The following is a 17803-nucleotide window of genomic DNA, read 5'->3' on the forward strand; positions in this document are numbered from 1 at the left end:
AAAGCTTTAACGTTTTCTCCAGACACTTCTGTATAAAATCCAAGTCTTCACGTGCCATGCAAGATCCTTCATGATCTGCCATCTCCTTATCTCTCCATTTTTGACCCTTGTCATTCCTACATTGTTATTTCAAATGGTCTACAATAGATAGAAAGACAGGTAGATAGAGGAAAGATAGATAGATTGATAGATAGATAATAAATAGATGATAGATGATAAGTAGAAAAGTAGGTGATAGATGAATAGATAACTACACAGATGATTGCTGATAGATAGGAAGGGAGGGAGAAAGAGAGGGAGGAAGACCGCATGTCTGCTGGTGAAGCTGCAGCAGTGGAGTTCTGTGCACCCACAGATGCAGGCAAACAGTGTGGACAACGGGAAGGTCAGAGCCAACACACGGCCAGCAGAGTCGGTCCATCTTGAGAAGAAAGTTCTGGTCTGATCCCATGGATGGTGAGGTCTGAAGAAGCCCAGCCTCCTGGTGCAAATGCTGAGAAGAGTGAAAGGAAAGCAAGAGAAGAACTAAATAAGGGAGAGAAGAACACAAGATGGGAAACATGAGAGCAACAGCTGCAGAGCAGAGAGAAAAGATGCATTCACACTGAACCTGGAGAAGAGGATGCATCAGTTACTAAAGACACAGGAGTGAGAACAGCCCAGAATCCAGGATACACACTCCTGGTTGGGATGGACTAACAGGGACCAGAGTCACCCTCCTGCCTTAAACAACAACATCCACAAAAAGGAAAACATGCTTTTCAGACACTGACAACAGGTAGCACAAGAGAGTGATTCCTGAGAGAAGAGAAACAAACGGAGTGAGCCCTGAGGGGGCTCCAGTGTGCTCCAGAGAAGGAACAGTGCAGGAAGGAAGCACCTAAACAAAGCCTGTCAGTCTCCCCAAGTTGAGCTGACATGGCTGAAAACTCAGGGATGTCGAGGTGGCCAAGTTTGCCAAGGAGAGTAACAGAGAAGAGAGAGCTTCCCAGGAGAGAGAGACCCACCCAGAGGGCACGCTCCAGCGATCGGAGGGCAGGTCCCCTCTCCTCTCCAATGGAGGACTGACCATGAGGAAGGGAGGGAGGTGGGAGGGAGAGCATCAGGATGAGCGACCAAATGATCCCCGAGCTTACACAGGGCAAGGAAGCGTCGACGTTCCTACAACCAGTCTGAAAAAGCCTTGTAACACGCAGTGCATTGGGTGTGCTCAGAAGGCAAGAATATCCCTGAAACTAAGGTTGCTCTGGTGCCTCCCAACAGAGATTGAAAGCAAGCTTCCAAAGGACTGACTGTTTCCAAGTAACTTACTGTATCCCAGAACAAAGCCCAAGCGTATTTAAAGGAATATACAAAAATACCCAACACCCCGCAGGATAAAAAAAATACAACGTCTGACATCCACTCAAAAATCATCAGACATGCAAGTGGCAAGAAAATACATTCCATAATGAGGGGGAAGGGTGAAATCTATCAACATAATCAGACCCAGAGATAATACAGATGAAATAAATAGTAGACAAAGACATTAAGACAGTTGTAACTACGTTCCATACATTCAAGAAGGTAGAGAAAAGGATGAGAATACAAGAGCCACATGGAAGATATAAAAAGCAGCCCTAAACTTGGGAGAGGAATGCCTCAAAGCTTGAGGTATCTCTTTGGTATATGAGAGGGACATAGCAATATCCGCTTGCATTATCTAGAATGATCATACCATTCGTTGTCCAAACAAGTATGCTTTTGAGAGTGGAAGGGCACAATTGGTCATTACTTGGAACCACAAGCAGGAACTACCCAGGATAACTGTGACATGTGACGAGGGGAATATTCCCCGCCGAAACTCAGCAAGATTAAATCAGGGGGCAAGAAGCTGTGTAGTACATGACCAACAAAAGCAGTCAGCGTTAGAAAATTCCTGTATTTAAAGAAACGCTTTCAGCCTTTTTGGAAACCTCAGCCACCCGTACTAACGCGTGCCGTAAATCTGCCTGAGAGGAGTGTTTCCCCTGCTCCCCTCCCCACTCTGCTCCAGGACCACCCTGGACCTCGCTTTACTCTTGGGTCTGACTCTTCCACTGAGCGTCTCAGGCTTAGATTCTATGGTCCCTCCCCTATCAAAGTTTCTCTGCCCCACAGGACCCCACCGTCAACAGAGCTAAGATAAAGAGTGTGAACGAGTGAATGAGCTCTTTGGTGAGACAGTTACATCATGTTACTCCCTGGAGGCAATGCCTCAGACCAGGGACTCCAGGAGTGGAGATGTCAGGTGCCCTCTGAGGGCAGGTGAAGCTGGCTTTTCAGGCTGGCCCTCAGTCACACAGGTAGCTCCCTTTTGACTAAGTGTTAGCAAATCCCCTGCCAGCCGACATCCCTCAATACTCTAAATTATTTGCCCAAGTGAGCCAAAATACTGATGGCTGCCAGAGAGGAAGAGAATCTCTTGCAAGGTGAGAAACAAGTTCTCGTGAAGCTGTCAAGTTTCAACCTGCTGGTGAGAAACTCCAGTCCAGGGGTCCAGCACGGAAAGACCCTGGTGTGTTGGTGACCAGAGCATCTCCCTCTGTTCTTGTGAATAATGAGATTACCACAGATCCCAGCGTCATGTTATGACCCGATTGAAATCTGGACCTAAACCCTTCCTGGAGCACATGACGAACCAGAGGAGCTCAGAGAACTGTGGTCACCACCTCTTCGAATAATTAAGGCATTTAATTAAAAAATTATAAGCTAGACTTCTTGCCAGGGACTCAGATAAAACATCAAGAGGGGGGGAAACGGTGTCTCTGTTTGAGTTAAAGCGCAGGTTCAAGGTTGGGGGATGGGGCAAGAGTCACCAGAGGAGGCTCCCAAGACCTGGGGCAAGGACGGACCTGGGGGAGCCCCCACGCACTGGTGACTGCATGTCAAACAAGACGCTTCCCTCCCTCCCGAAGCTCGTCTTGGAAAACAGGCCTGTCCCAGCTTGTGGGGAAAATACACAAAGCATGTTGAGCTCAGATATGAATCTGAATGCCATGGAAGACAGCCAAGAAAGCAGCATCTTCTCAGCCACTGACAGTCTTTAGCTGCCTCTGCTCCTTGCAGGTGAGTGAGAGCTGGGACACAGCCTGGCTCCCAGCAGACAACAGCTGAATGCGGGGAGCCCCTGCTAATAGACCAGGGAAGTACGATTTGCTTGTGCCAGATGCAGTCTTGGGGGGACAAAACTGGTCAGGAGAAAAACATGCCTCTGCAGTCTTACACGGACAGTGATCGGACCGTCTGCAAGCGTTTGGGCACGTAAATAAGTGGGTTTTTATAAATGCCTAATTAAAAGCTAAAGGCTGGAACACCGAGAAGACAAATGGCCGGATTTTATTTCTCATCAGTGTCTTCAATTTTTATGTCCTCTGGCTTTGGCTGTAGAAGGACTACATCCTGGGAACTTAAGCAAACCAGAGCAGAACTGCACTCTCACCCAGGCTTCCTGTCACCTTGGTCCCAGAATCAGGTCTTTTCAGAGATTCAAACAGGTGACTCTGGGCGCCCACAGGTCCTCACACTTGATTGCTGACAGGGTGCAGAGCAGGACGGTGAGAAAAGTCAGACTGAGGGTTCTCCCCTGGGTTCCCTGGGCCAGCAGGCAGCAGAGCCCGCAGGCACCACATAGCCCAGAGGGTGACACGGCCTCTGGGGACCGGCCGCTGGCCACGCAGGACCCAGGTCTGCCCCAGGGATCCCACCGCTTCTCCAGCACCCACCTGCTCCCCAGGCCCCCGCCAGTCCACCTGGGACCACACTGTGACCCAGGAGCATGGTAGAAAGGACGCCTCTTGCTTACACCCCCTCTCCCCTCTTATCTACCTCCTCTTGTTACTTCCTTTCTTGGTTTCTGTACAAAATTTGTTTCTTTGGGTATAAATCCAGAAAGGACAAATGTTATCATGTAACGATGAGAAATCAACATGCGAATCCTCTTGTTTGGTTCGGGGAGGAGCCTGAAGCGTCGGGTGCCCCCATGTCCCATCATCTCGCACACAAGGGTCCACGTGTCTGTAATCTCTCCATCCCCTGCTGTAAACGGCATACACAGCAGTCTCCCCTCTGCTGACCGACGCCCAGGGGGGCCCAGGTGCCACGCTGCTAGGGAGGGTCGGTCAGACCTTCAACTACATGGGTCCTCAATTCTACCTGCAGGGAATGGGGAGGCTCACGACCTTTCTCAGAAAACACCCAAAGGACTCTGAGTGGCCAACCAAATACCAGGCAATTTGTTGATAGGCAGGGAAAGTACAGTGGGACTCGCCAGAGCCTGGGGATAAATCCACTCAGAATGAGCCCTGATTAAAGAAAAATAGCAGGAGCACTTGGGCCAAAGAAAAAAGAGAGAGTTTGCCTTATCAGACACCAGCACGCGATGTGAGAGTGCAGTGATCAAGACAGCATGACATTGGGGTAAGAATATATGACAAATCAACTGAACAGAATAAAGCATAAATCAGACTCATACATATATATGACAGTTTCACATTTGATAAAAATTGGATTTTAAAATCAGAAGGGAAAATGGATTATTTAGCAAAGAAATTTATTCCTAACTCACATCATACACCAAAATAAATTTCAAATGGATTACAGAATTACATCCAGAAAATTCCCAATAAAAAAACTAGAAAGCAATAAAGCTAAATTCTGATCTAATCCCTAGTAGGGACAGTGCTCCTAAGCATATTCACAAAAAAGATTGATATGTAGGACTATATGAAATTCTCTACATAAAAAGAAAATTGATTAAATTAAAAGATGGACAATGAACCAGAAGGCGAGAGCTTAAAACAATATGATAGGCAAGTGGTTAAAATTCTGAGCAAAGCTCTTAGTAAATGAGACTGGATTACTAGCTGTGTGAGTTTGGATGGATCATTTAACCTTCATAAACTTGTATGATTTTAATGGGGATAATAATTGATTAGATCTCATAAGATTGTGAGGATTATAAGAGATAAAACAGCATTAGCGGGACTTCCGTGGTGGCACAGTGGTTAAGAATCCGCCTGGGGACACGGGTTCAAGCCCTGGTCCGGAAAGATCCCACATGCCGCGGAGCAACTAAGCCCGTGCGCCACAACTACTGAGCCTGCGCTCTGGAGTCCACGAGCCACAACTACTGAGCCCGCACGCCTAGAGCCCATGCTCTGCAACAAGAGAAGCCACTGCAATGAGAAGCCCGTGCACCGCAACGAAGAGTAGCCCCCACTCGCCGCAACTAGAGAAAGCTGGCGTGCAGCAACGAAGACCTAATGCAGCCAAAGGAAAAAAAGAAAACAGCATTAGCATAGCAAAAGGCACTTAGTGAAGGCTTCCTAAATGTTTGTTGTAATTATTACTATTGTTAAATTATTTATTATAATAAAGAATATTAAATATTTACATTCATAAGTACTGAATTTTATTATTAAATACTTCAATAGAATTATGAGTAAAGACTTGAGAAGGTAATTCAAACCAGAAGAACACAAATGGGACACCGTGAAAGCTGCTCATCAGTATCAAAGCAGCAATCAGAACAGCAGTGCATCTAAGCCATAACTCGGGGAGTGCTGTGAATTCTTAAGCCTCGTTGGTATAATCTTCCTGGAGGGCAACTCATCAGAACGTATCAAAATGATATAAAATTATGTTTATATCAATTCATCTAATAATTCTACTTCCAGAATTTTATCTAAGGAAACAGATATGTGCAAAAGAAAAAAGTGTATCAAGGTTATTAATCATAATAGCAAAATATCAGAAATAACATAAGGTCCAACAAAGGAGTGTTCTCCCATCAGGCAATGGAATTCCATACAGCCATTGAAAATCAAATTGTAGAAAAATATTTAGAAGCATGTGAGAATGTTCACAAGTACTTCTTCAATGAATAAAAGTAAGGTATGATTCTGTTCTATATTTTATTTCAACTTTTTAAAAATTATATATTTTAAACACATAGACAATAAATAAATGTATGTATATATGTGTTCATGTATATATCTGAAACAGAAATAAATACACTGTTTAGGTCTGGATGGTAGAAATGCTAGTGATTTTTCTATTTTTTATATTTTCTTTGTGTCTTTGTCTATTTTCTACAATTTCTACTTTATTTATGTGGATCACTTTTTTCTTATTAGCAAAAATGCAACAAATTTTATTTTAACAGAGCCTGTGATTATTTTCATCCTTATCTCATATTACTTTCCAAGCTACTATTTTTATCTCAGATTGGAAATGGAGAAGGCCAGTCAATCACTCATTTAAGGGTCTTGTTTCTACCCAATCTGTGGTGTGAGTGCCTCTCCAAAGAGCCTCCCCGTGCAGGTTATTGCTCAACCAACAGAACCGTGCGGGACACCTACCCCGCTTCCTGTCCCCTTTTGGGGAAATAGAGGCAAATGCAAAGAGCTCTGGATTTGGAGCTCACGGTCCTGGTCGATTTCCTCCGACTCTTCTTCTCCCTCTAGTCCCCTATTCTTTGGTATTAACATATATTTTAATTTGTAATTTTATAGTTATTGCTTTGTTTAATATTTCTCTCTCTCATACTCTAGACTCCAGTAGGGCAGGAAACCGTATCCGGTTTTCTCAGCACTATATACACAACACCTAGAACAGCTTTTAAAACATAGTAGGTGCTCAATAAATATTTGGGAAATCAATGACAGGAGAGTGATTGTCAGTGGTGAGAGCTGGGACAATGGTGATGAACAGTGACAATGATGAGGATGAGGAATGAACATGCACAGACCAAAATAAGGCCAAAAAGAGGGTCAGCCTTTTCTACCCTTTCAAAGTGGGTAATCGAGAAGAAAGATTTTCTGCAAGAGGTGAGGGTTGATTGTCCTTAAAATATGAATTGATGAATGCAAGTAGATGGAATGAGAAATGGGGGAGAGAATCTCATTAAACAGAACAATATAAGGAAAGTGAAAGAGGCGTAAAAGAGAAAGACCTGGGGCTTCCCTGGTGGCGCAGTGGTTGAGAATCCGCCTGCCGATGCAAGGGACATGGGTTCGTGCCCCGGTCTGGGAGGATCCCACATGCCGCGGAGCGGCTGGGCCCATGAGCCATGGCCGCTGGGCCTGCACGTCCGGAGCCTGTGCTCCGCAATGGGAGAGGCCACAACAGTGAGAGGCCCGCGTAACACGGAAAAAAAAAAAAAGAGAAAGACCTGGGGGGAACCTGCCCGGAGCTGGGCGTGGCCAGAGCACAGGACGCAGGGAGAGAAGAGTAAGAGAATAACCAAGAACCAGACCAGGAAGAGCCTTCTGTTCCACGATAAGGAGTTTAATTTCACCCAGGAGACCTTTGGAGCCTCTGAGAAATTCTGAGGAGGAGTGACTTGAGCAAATTTGTATTCTAGGAAGCTGACTCTGACTGGGGCAAAGGGGGAGATGTGGAAAGGAAGAGATGGTTTGACTGAGGCAAGTCAACGAAGCAAACAGAGCTTGGCCACAGTCTGGACTGGGGAGGTGGGTGCCTTGAGGAGGAAAGTCAAGGTTGACTTCCAACTTTCCAGCTTAGGCAACAGAGGACGGTGTGCAAATCAATGAAATAAGGAAAGTTGGAGAAGAAGACAGTGAGACCAAAGCTCACCTCCTTCTAGATGCCACTTTCTTTGGGTCCAGAAATCTGCAAAGTGGAAAGAAAATAACTGGGTAATGAACGGAGGCCACACATCCAGGTGTCATAATCCCCAGGGTAATCCATGAACATTTCAAGAGGGGCCTTTTAAAAATGAGTGTGCTAAATGAATTAGTTTGGCTTGTTGGGGCTGCCCAACTATCACTGTTTTCTTTAAGTTTATTTGGATTAATATTTTTATGTAATAAGTAAAAATATAAGAGAAAAAGCAGGATAGAGGAAAAGGTAATAGTTAAAAAGTGTGTTTATAATAATGACAGTGTTTTAAAAAGAAGGACTTCTAATGGTGGTACCATCCACGTGGGTAATATTTAGGGCCATCAGAGTCATGGCTTGTTTCTTCTCTTGCCTCGTGTGTTTAAAATTCCCAAACAGGAGCTCAGCCCCTAGTCACTATCATGACTGAGTTAACAGGATGTGTCTGGGCCAAAGCGCACCTGGGTTTATACACCAGCACTGCCCCCTCCTAACTCTGGGACCTCAGTCTCTTTTGTTTCGTGGTGCCTCGGTTTCTTCATCTGCAAAACCATGGTAATAATTTCTACATCCCTGGATTGTTGAGAAGATTAAATGAGACTATATGTAAAGTCCTTAAAACTCACAGTAAGTCTCAAGAAATGCTAGCTGTTTTGGTAGCGAGAAGGTTTCCAGGGCATCTTTGTGCATCTTCATGACCTGCTGCACCTACATGGTTAGTCTCCTTATGCTGTCACAGGCTGAAACCATCACACTTCTGTGTGCCAGCCCCAGAGCTGCAGAGGGGCAGGGTCCTGAGCGAACTATGCCATCAAGCCCTAAGGGGCGGGAAGCCAACAATGTGAAACACCAACAGAATCAAACACCATGTAAACAACCGTGCAAAACTCCCAGGGCCTTTGGAGATCCTTATAAAGATAACAGCAACAACTATGACAGTAAAGCAGTTATTACGGCAATTCACCTTCATGGAGGCGATTAAGCCGACTGAGGTCGGAAGCCTTCCCTGGCTGCCTGCTCGCTTCTCCCACTTTACGTCCCTGGGGTTCAGAAGAGCAAAGCAAGCGTCCAGCCCCAGGTCTCCCTGCACAAGGTCGAGGGAGAAACCCCCAAAGCTGCGCTTGGACTCCTGTCTGAGGGGCACGTGCTCAGGATGGGGGGTGGGTTAGGAACCAGGCCCTGGCTGGGCCACCGCCACGGCAGTGGCCAGGCATCTACTGAGGCTTCACTGTGTTTTCCCGCCTGGACAGCAGAGAGAGCTGAGAGCTGCGGTCCTGCCAGTGGCCTGCGGGGCGGGATTGGGGTGGAGCCACAGCGAGAGCAGACTGAAGTTGGGGGGACCCTGGCCAGGGGGGCCTCAGAGGCGGATTTTGACATAGAGAAGTATTCAGAGTTTTGCTGCGGACGGTGCTGGTACAAACGTGTTCCTAAACATCCAGCCACAGCATCGCCCTGTAAACGCACTTCCACGCTTAGTTTGCTGTCAGGACAGGGCTGCCGCCATTTCAACAGGCAACAACCCTAAACCTCCCTCCACCCGGTTCTACGCAAAGGAGAGTCTGTGTCCGGCCTTCTTCTCCCGTCTTCCCTCTGACGGCCTCTGGGGTGCGGGGGTGAGGGTACGAGTGTCGAGCTCTCAACGACCTGGGGAAGTTGTGGGAATGGCCAGGCTCGCGGCCAGCCCCGAGGAGGGAGTGGAGCACGCACTCCCACAGGTCTCTCTGGATTTGGGAATGACCTCTGCCCTCCGGGGGCAGGGGGACGTCAGGCCCAGCTCATGCCCTCCTCGCCCTCAGCCTGCCAGGGCCACCAGCATCCCCGCACCCTCCCTAGAGGAGGCGCGGGGATGGGCACACGCGAGCTGGGAGCAGGCTCAGCTCCTGCCCAGTTGCGGTGGTCTGGCGACCCACACCGCTGCCTCGGGCTCCAGAGGAAAAGTACAACAAACAAGCCCTGTGTTTTATAAACCGAGCAGCTTCCCTCTGGCTTTGATCTGTTCTCAGTTGGCACAGTGACGGGCATGGCGATGGCCAGGGTTCAGGACGGCATTGAGGACGGCCGCTCCCCCGGGGCCACGCAGGGGGCTCCATCCGGCGGGCCTGGCTTTGCTGTCCCACGTCTGCCCGGAGCCCTCCCATCCTCTGGTCTGGAACCTCACTCGTGTGCTTCTGTCTGCCGTTCTGTCCGTCTGTCCGGAGTCCCCGGTGCAGCTCTGCTTTGGTGTGCCAGCTGTGGTCTGAGAGGTTAGAGGAGGAGGCTGTGGGGCCGGGGGTGGACATCACCACCCTGAGGCCTCAGAGGTTTTGTGTCGTGTTTTCCCCACTTTCAACATGAGGTTCCAGAAAAGTTCCATCAGTGCTGACTAGTGACAAAAGTTACAATCCATGGAGGGTCCACGAAACAACAAGCAACATACAGTCGCCCCTCAGTGTTTGCAGGGGAAATGGGTTCCAGGACCCCCATGGATACCAAAGTCCGGGGTGCTCAAGTCCCTTGCGTAAAATGGCGAAGTGTTTGCATATAATGTATGCACATCCTCCCGTATACTTCAAATGATCCCTAGATGACCTGTAACACCTAATACAAGGTAAGTGCTATGTACATTGTTGTAAATACAATGTAAATGCCGTGTAAACACTCGCCAGTCTGTGGGAAATTCACGTTTTGCTTTTCGGAACTTTCTGGAATTTTTCTCAAGTCTTTTCCATCCATAATTGGTAGAGTCTGTGGCTACAGAGCCCATGGTTATGGAGGGTTTAATGCGTATTTACCACTCGTTTAATCCTCACAAAGGGAGGTGAAGAAACTCCGGCTCAAAGAAGCTATGTGACTTCCTCGGGGGTCGTACCCGCTGGCCAGGGGCAGAGCTGAGGCGGACGCCCGTGTGCGCTGATGGTGGAGGCCAGCGTGAGACAGGCCTCCCCATCTGTGCTGGGGCAGGGTGGTGGCCAGAGCGCTGGCCCAGGCCCACCCCGTCCACTGTGTGGAGCAGGCTCCTGGGGTCCCAGGGGACAGAGCAGCTAAGCCCAGGGTCGGGGTTGGGGGACCATGTTCCCACATCCAGGGCAGGTACCGCAGACGTGCTGGCAGCAGGGCTGTCCTGGCATCTCCCGGCAACACTCCTCCTGGGAATCCGTTCAATCAAGACCCCAGCTGGTGCTGGACCTGCCCCTGGCACATCAGACAGACCCTCCCCTCCTCAACCCGCATCCAGGATCCCTTATGAAAACCCGACAGCCTGCGAGCCTTTCCCATCGATCTGGACTTGGGAGCAGAAACTACAGCAAAAGGGGTCTTCCCCCAGTACGATTTTTAAGAATCAAGAGAGAGGAAAATTAAGTCACATGTTTAGGGGAAAGCGATCCTTTCTTTATAGCAGCAACGCTAAGAGTCTAAACAGCCACCTGCCTGCGGTCAGTGTCCCGCCCCTTTGAAGCCCTTCAGCCTCCTTCCAGACCCTTTGATCTCACGCCCCCTTTCCTCTCCCGCGCGGCCGGCTGCTCGTTCTAGACGGTTCTCCCGCGGCATCTCTTAATCGTCGGCTTGTTCAGCAGCCGCATCCAGCTGTGAAGGCTGTCGATGTCAGTTGTACCCCCGCGTCTCTGAAACCTCCCAGCTCTCCACTCCCAGCGTCTCCCGGGTGAGAGCTCCTTGCCTCTCTCACCTGGACTCCGGGGCTGCCGGCACCTGGCCGACTCCGCCTCGTCCCGGTCGTGGCTCACGGCCCAGGGCGGCGTCCTCAGCTGAAGTTCTGGTCACCTGACTCTAAGGGCACTGCACACAGCCCAGGGGCGGGGCCCCTTCCGGAGCCCCTGTCTCAGGGCTCAGCCGAACCTGCCCCTCCTGCCCTCCCCGGACAGGTGCCGGGCCTGGTGCAGAAGCTGCTCTGGGAGAGTGGTCAGCACTGGCCTGTGGGACGCCCGGGCGCGGAGCCTAGAGCTGGGGCCACGTTCAGGGCTGGGCTTCAGCTGTGGGAGCCATGAGCCCCTGGCGGCTCCCTGACACCACAGGAGGGGCGAGGCCGTGGGGCTGGGGGCAGGCGAGAGAGAAGGAAGGGGAGGAGGGGCCGGAGGACAGAGCATCTGGGGACACGACCCACAGCGGGGCAAGGGAAGGGCGGGGCAGCAGACGGAGGTGATGGATGGACAGCCACGGCGCCGCAGAGGTGCCGGGGGCGGGGGGTCTGCCAGGGAGGGCCTGCAGGGGAAGGGCCTGCCGGGGGCAGCGGGGGCTGCGGGGTGCGCAGGAGCCGAGCGGGTGTGGGCAGGAGGGGCTGGTGGCCTGACGGCAGTGGGGAGGGGCCACCAGGTCCATGCTAGTCGTGTGGAGCTCGCGGTTCAAGCACACGGCTCCGGGAAGAGCGCGGGGTGGGAGGACAGGGGACAGAAGATGCCCAGCGAGCTGCTGGAACGGGGGCAGGGCCGGGCTGCCTCTGAGCCGCCCCCTCACGCAGAGGGCGCTGAGCGAGTCTGTGCGGACTCCCTTGGCCCCCAGCCCCCTAGCAGGTCCCTGGGTGGCGGCCGCGAGGCCAGGGCCAGTCCCCAGTCCACGCGTGCCCATGCTCATCCATCCGCAGAGAGTCAGCGCATGTGCTGGCCCAACCTCAGCCCCCAGGGCTAACGTTCCAGCCAGGATGCTCCGTCCAAGGACCAGCCAGAGGACCAGCACAGTCACCCCACGTGGCTGGAACACTGGAAAGCCAATGGCCGGCACTGAAATTAACCCGATTAGGAAAGGTCTAGCCGAGTCCCCAGGTGACCATGACAATCTCCCGACATCAGGAAGGGCTCCAGGCCGGCTGACCCCATCCCGCTCATAGTGACATACGAGTGCTGAGTCTCCCCGGAGGCTGCTGAAATGCTCCATCCACCTACACAGAATTTACAAGGTCATTAGGAGCGAGCTGCATGTGAACCGAAGTGCCATTTGGTGGTCTTGGGAATGGACTTGGAAAACAGAGAAATCTTTGTGTTGTCCTTGGCACGCAATACTGCCCAGCGTTTACTGCGTAGATATCAGCCAGGAGAGGCCTGTTTGCCCCCAACCATACCACGGGGCAGCTCCTTTAGTCTCCATTTAGGGGAGTGGAGTTGAGATGCAAACCCAGGTGGACCTGATTCTAGATCCAGATCCTCTGGGGGAGACGGTGTGAACGACCAACCCTGAAAAGCTCTGCCTGTGACAGGAATGCGGAAAAAGGGAGCCTCCCCCCGCCACATACTCAGCCCCTGGAATCCTCCATCCCGATACAGTGCTCCTGGAGCTCCAGCTGCGGCCAGTGACGCCCCCCGTGGAGCTTTTGGACGTCGCTCCTAAGGTAGGGGTCATGGGGAATAAGGGGTCAGATGCTGGCCGAGCCACCTGCTGGCGGCACCACCGACCCCGGGCAGATTATTTTGCTGCTGCCCCTCGTCCGATGACACAGGGGCATCAAGGCGGTCGGGAGGGTTCGATGGGGACGCCGTGATTGGCAGGCGCCCAGCTGAGGAGGCATATATGCCATAAACGTCCATCAGGGTTTTTTAGAATCATCTCTTTCGTATCCTGATCTCTTCACTATGTAGTTCAGACGTCACAGAAAGACATTTCAAGCTAATATTCCTATTTGGATGACGGAAGTTTCTCCCAGTATAACAGCCTCATTGGCCCTGCAGCCACAGAAATTAACTCCTATTAAAATCTGGTAAATACAGTGAGAGAACTGGACAGATTCAGAAAGTGCTAACTCAGATCACAACCAGCCATCGCCCTTGGGCCTCTTGCTTCCCCTCTGCAGCTGAACCATACGAACGAGGACGGGGGTTAAATCACCGAGCCTCCCGGCACTGAAATCCGAATTCTCTGCAGTGTCGGGACGTGCAGACTGTTCGGCCCTGTGTTTGTGAAGAAGAGACAGTTGATAAAGCAGAGAATGCACACGGGAGAGGCTGCCTACATCAAGATCACATTGCTTTTAAAAATCAAAACAAAATCCTGTAATTAGACATTGAAAGCAGTGACTAAATCACTAAAAGCAACGGCAGACCACAGGAATGCATCTGTGGAACTCATCGTGGAGTATCATGCCCACATCCAGCGATGCCCCGGGGCCAGTGAGGTTGGCTGCGCGTGTGAACAAGCGTCCAGCTTCTTCCCGAAACTCATGCTGGGGAACAAAATACACTGAACCTTCGGATGCAGCAGTGTGTTCCCAACTCTGTGGTCGGGAACTGGAAGTCGAACAGCAAAAATTACAAATCAGAGAAATCAGCAAAAAGGCAAATCAGAGCCTGTTAGCTCGACGCAAGCTGGTGGTTAAGCATTTATCAGTACTCCTTATAGATGTTTAATTTGGTCCAACTAAACCACAAAATTTCAAGCCAAAAACTAGAACCTATCTTGAATTGGTCTTCTTATTAACGGGACTCTTTACAGAGACAGATCATTAAAGTGAAATAGTATTTATTCTGCTTTTATTTTTTTAATATATGTATATATGTGTCTGTGTGTATTTGAAATTAATAAATATTTTTATGGGAGAAGAGTAGCCTGGTCCAAAGTGAGAGGAGCCAGGATAAATAAATAAGTGATGCTTACTTCAGAGCATCTTCCTTATTGTATTCATTGCCTGGCCTTATGGCTAAATCTCCAAGTTTCTCTTTTTTTAGTGATCGATTCATTTTCTTTCTTTCTCATTCACTCCCCTCCTTGCTCTGGTAAGGATTTACGATGATATCTGCATGTTAAATTGTTACAAATTGATGTACAAGACTAGCCTTTAAAGGTGGACAGAATCCATGAGCAAAGGGACAGCGGAAGCAGAGAGAGATGTTAGGGGAAGGCAAACAGGATGAAAACAGGGGTCACAATAGTCATACAAAAAGATGTAATTTAAAGGTACATAAAGATTTCTCTAAATCGTTAAGATAAAAAATATATAATAGTCACAGACATGTATTCACCAAAAAAACAATTACAGCAGAATTTGTTAATACACTCCTTTCAGAATTAGATCTAACAGAAAAATGGAAGTTAGGATAGTCTGATCATAATCCAATAAAATTAGAAAAATATAATAAAAAAGCTTTCTTAGAAACTAAAGTGTATCTTTCTAAATAATCCATTTCATAACATTGAAAATCAAATTTTAAATTAAATCTGTCTCAAAAGCAATCAAAAAAATACTTTGTACCAAAACAGATGCAGCTAAAGCAATACTAACTGCTCTATCTTAAGATATTAGAGGGGAAAAAAAAAGTGTAAGAAAAACTTAGTAGGAAAGGGCTTCCCTGGTGGCGCAGTGGTTGAGAGTCCACCTGCCAATGCAGGGGACACGGGTTCGTGCCCCGGTCTGGGAGGATCCCACATGCCGCAGAGCGGCTAGGCCCGTGAGCCATGGCCGCTGAGCCTGCGCGTCCAGAGACTGTGCTCCTCAACGGGAGAAGCCACAACAGTGAGAGGCCCGCGTACCGAAAAAAAAAAAAAAAATCCCAGGGCAGCTGGTTTCAGAGATGAGTCTTGTCTAGTATTTCTGTAAGGTGAATATTAATGTCGTATGTATTTGCCTATGGCATATAAAAAGATGAAAAATTTCCTAATTTACTCTCTAAAGCTAGTCTATCCTTAATAACAAAGCTTGATAAGATTACCACAGTACTCCCAAAACCCTATAGAAAAATATTATTTATGAATTTAACATTTTAAAGTTCTGAATAAAAGATTAATGAATGAGATCTGAAGTGTCCCAAAAGAATATAACAGAATATGATCAAATCAGCTTTAACCCAAGAATGAACATATATTTACTATTTGAAGACAGCAACATCACACAAGCACACCGCTGATGCTGAAGAAAGAGACCTTTTGTAAAAATCCAACGGCTGTTCTACCAACACTTCAGTTAAGTGGTAATAGAAATTGAATACATGCTGTATAATAGAGGACCAAAATACAACAAACCTCCTTGTAAATGAAGACACTCTAAGTCACCTGCACTAAAAGCAGGAAGAAGCAGGGATGTCCACTCTCACCGGGACTATTCAGTGCGGCTTTAGCCATCTGGCAAAGGAAATGAGAAAAGAAAACAGCCCCTATAAGCCTTGGCAGAGTGAAGGCAAACCTTCTTTCCTTGCTGGTGATGTGATTCTATACGTATCAAATTCAAGACACTTGGAGAATAAAAAAGCGTTAGAATTAATCAAAGAATTTAATAAAGTGTCTGTGCACAAGATAAACACAGAAAAATTCATAACTGTTTTTCTATACTGGTATTAAATAGCTAAAAATGGATATTGGGGAAATGTTTAATTCTTAACAGAGATGTCTATAAAATAGGAAAACATTCCATAAGAAATATTGTTCAGGTCATTTGAAGAATACCATAGAATCTTATCAAAAGACATAAAACAAGGTCTGAACAAAGCAGAAAATCTATCATGTTCTTGGATGAGAAGATTCAGTATGATAAATCTTTAATCATCCAAAAATTAATAAATAATATAAAAACTGCAATTTTAATCCTATTAGGTTTGAGAGAAATGTGGACTTAAGTTATCTTAAAGTTCCTATGGAAAAATAAATGACCAGAGATAGCAAAGAAAAAGCTGTTTTTTGTGTTGGAGGGCTGCAGTGGGCTGGGAGGGACTTGCCTTACCAGCTGCTAAGACACACCATAAAATCCCTCTAACACGATAAACAAAATGAAATGACATTGGCATAAAGACAGACAAATAGGTTAATGAAACAAAACAGAATTCTAGAAACAGATCTTAATTTATTGGAGAATGTAATAAATGACACGGTTGGTATTTCAGTTTGGTGGGTGGAAGTGGGTTTATTAAATAAATGAGGTTGGCCACATGGCGTTCCATCTGTGGAGGGAAAGGAAATTGGGACGGTGCCTCACACCTCACGTGAAACTAACGCTGAACGAGGGAAGGACCTAAATGCAAAAATAAACTTGCAGTAATTTACAGTAAATTTCAGGACAATACGTAAGTGACCTAGAGCATAGGAAGATCTTTTAACAAACAAGAAAAAAAGGGGGGGAAAAGGAAGGGGGCTCAGAATGTATCCACACATATATACACACCATGCAAACATACATACACACTCACACATACATAGCACATACACATACCTATGACTACAGAAAAAAATTTAAACATGTAAGGCAAAAATACAGTATACATAAACTCAATAGGTAAATGACACGCTGGGGCAAATACCTGCAAGGCATATAATGAAAGGAATGGTTTGTAGGTAAAGCCAATTTTCCATCACAGGCACAGTGCTTTCCCAAATTGTTAAGATAAGGAAAAGACCTACAACCCAAAGTAAAGTGGCCCAAGGAAATGAGGCAATTCACAGAAATATACAAGCAGCACCATGTGTATGAAAAGAAGTTCAGCCCCACGGGTGGCCAAGAAAAGGAAAGACGGTGACACCAACATGGTCTCGGTAGGGACAATCCTTCTGACATGGTGACACCCACCAGCAGGGAGGTCGGCAAAGAAACTCACAGGCTGGTGGTGGAAATGTGAGGGGCTGCAGGTGACACTCTATTAAAAAAGCATAAAGAAGCACAGATCCCTCAGCCCAGCCAGCCCGCTTCCAGGGATTTAGCCGACGGAAGTGAAAGCTTCGGTAGATGGAAGACCTTTTCAGGTCAACCACTGCCGTGTTCATGGTGGTCGCAAGTCAGAGAGAGAACTAAATAGCTATTCACTGAGAACTGTGTGAGGACACACGTGTGAACGGGCACAGTGAAACTTCACAGCCATTCAGAAGAATGGGCTGCGTGGCAGTTTCTAGACAACAGCCACGGTGTCGCCCAGCAAGAGGATGAACCCGCTGAGAGGGGTGCTTCCAAAGTGGGGCTCCTGGCGGGACACACAAGGCAGAGTCGGGGACATGGTCCGGCTGCTTCTGTGATCTGGGTGGACTCCGTGTGAAGGAAGCCACAGGGGAGCAGGGCCAGGTGAGAGGTTCTGGAGAAGGTGGGACAAACCCACAGGGGGAATCAGATGGGATTGGCTGGAAGGGACCTGGTTACACAGGTGTGTACCTTTGCCAAAGCCCATCACACAATACCCCCAAGGTTAGGGCTGTAGATTCTAAGTAGGGTTATCTCAGAAGAAAGAGAAAAGGAATGAACACTAGCTAAGTATGTAGCTAGACACAG

Source organism: Mesoplodon densirostris, chromosome 10 (assembly GCF_025265405.1).
Source record: "Mesoplodon densirostris isolate mMesDen1 chromosome 10, mMesDen1 primary haplotype, whole genome shotgun sequence".
NCBI classification, from domain to species: Eukaryota; Metazoa; Chordata; class Mammalia; order Artiodactyla; family Ziphiidae; genus Mesoplodon; species Mesoplodon densirostris.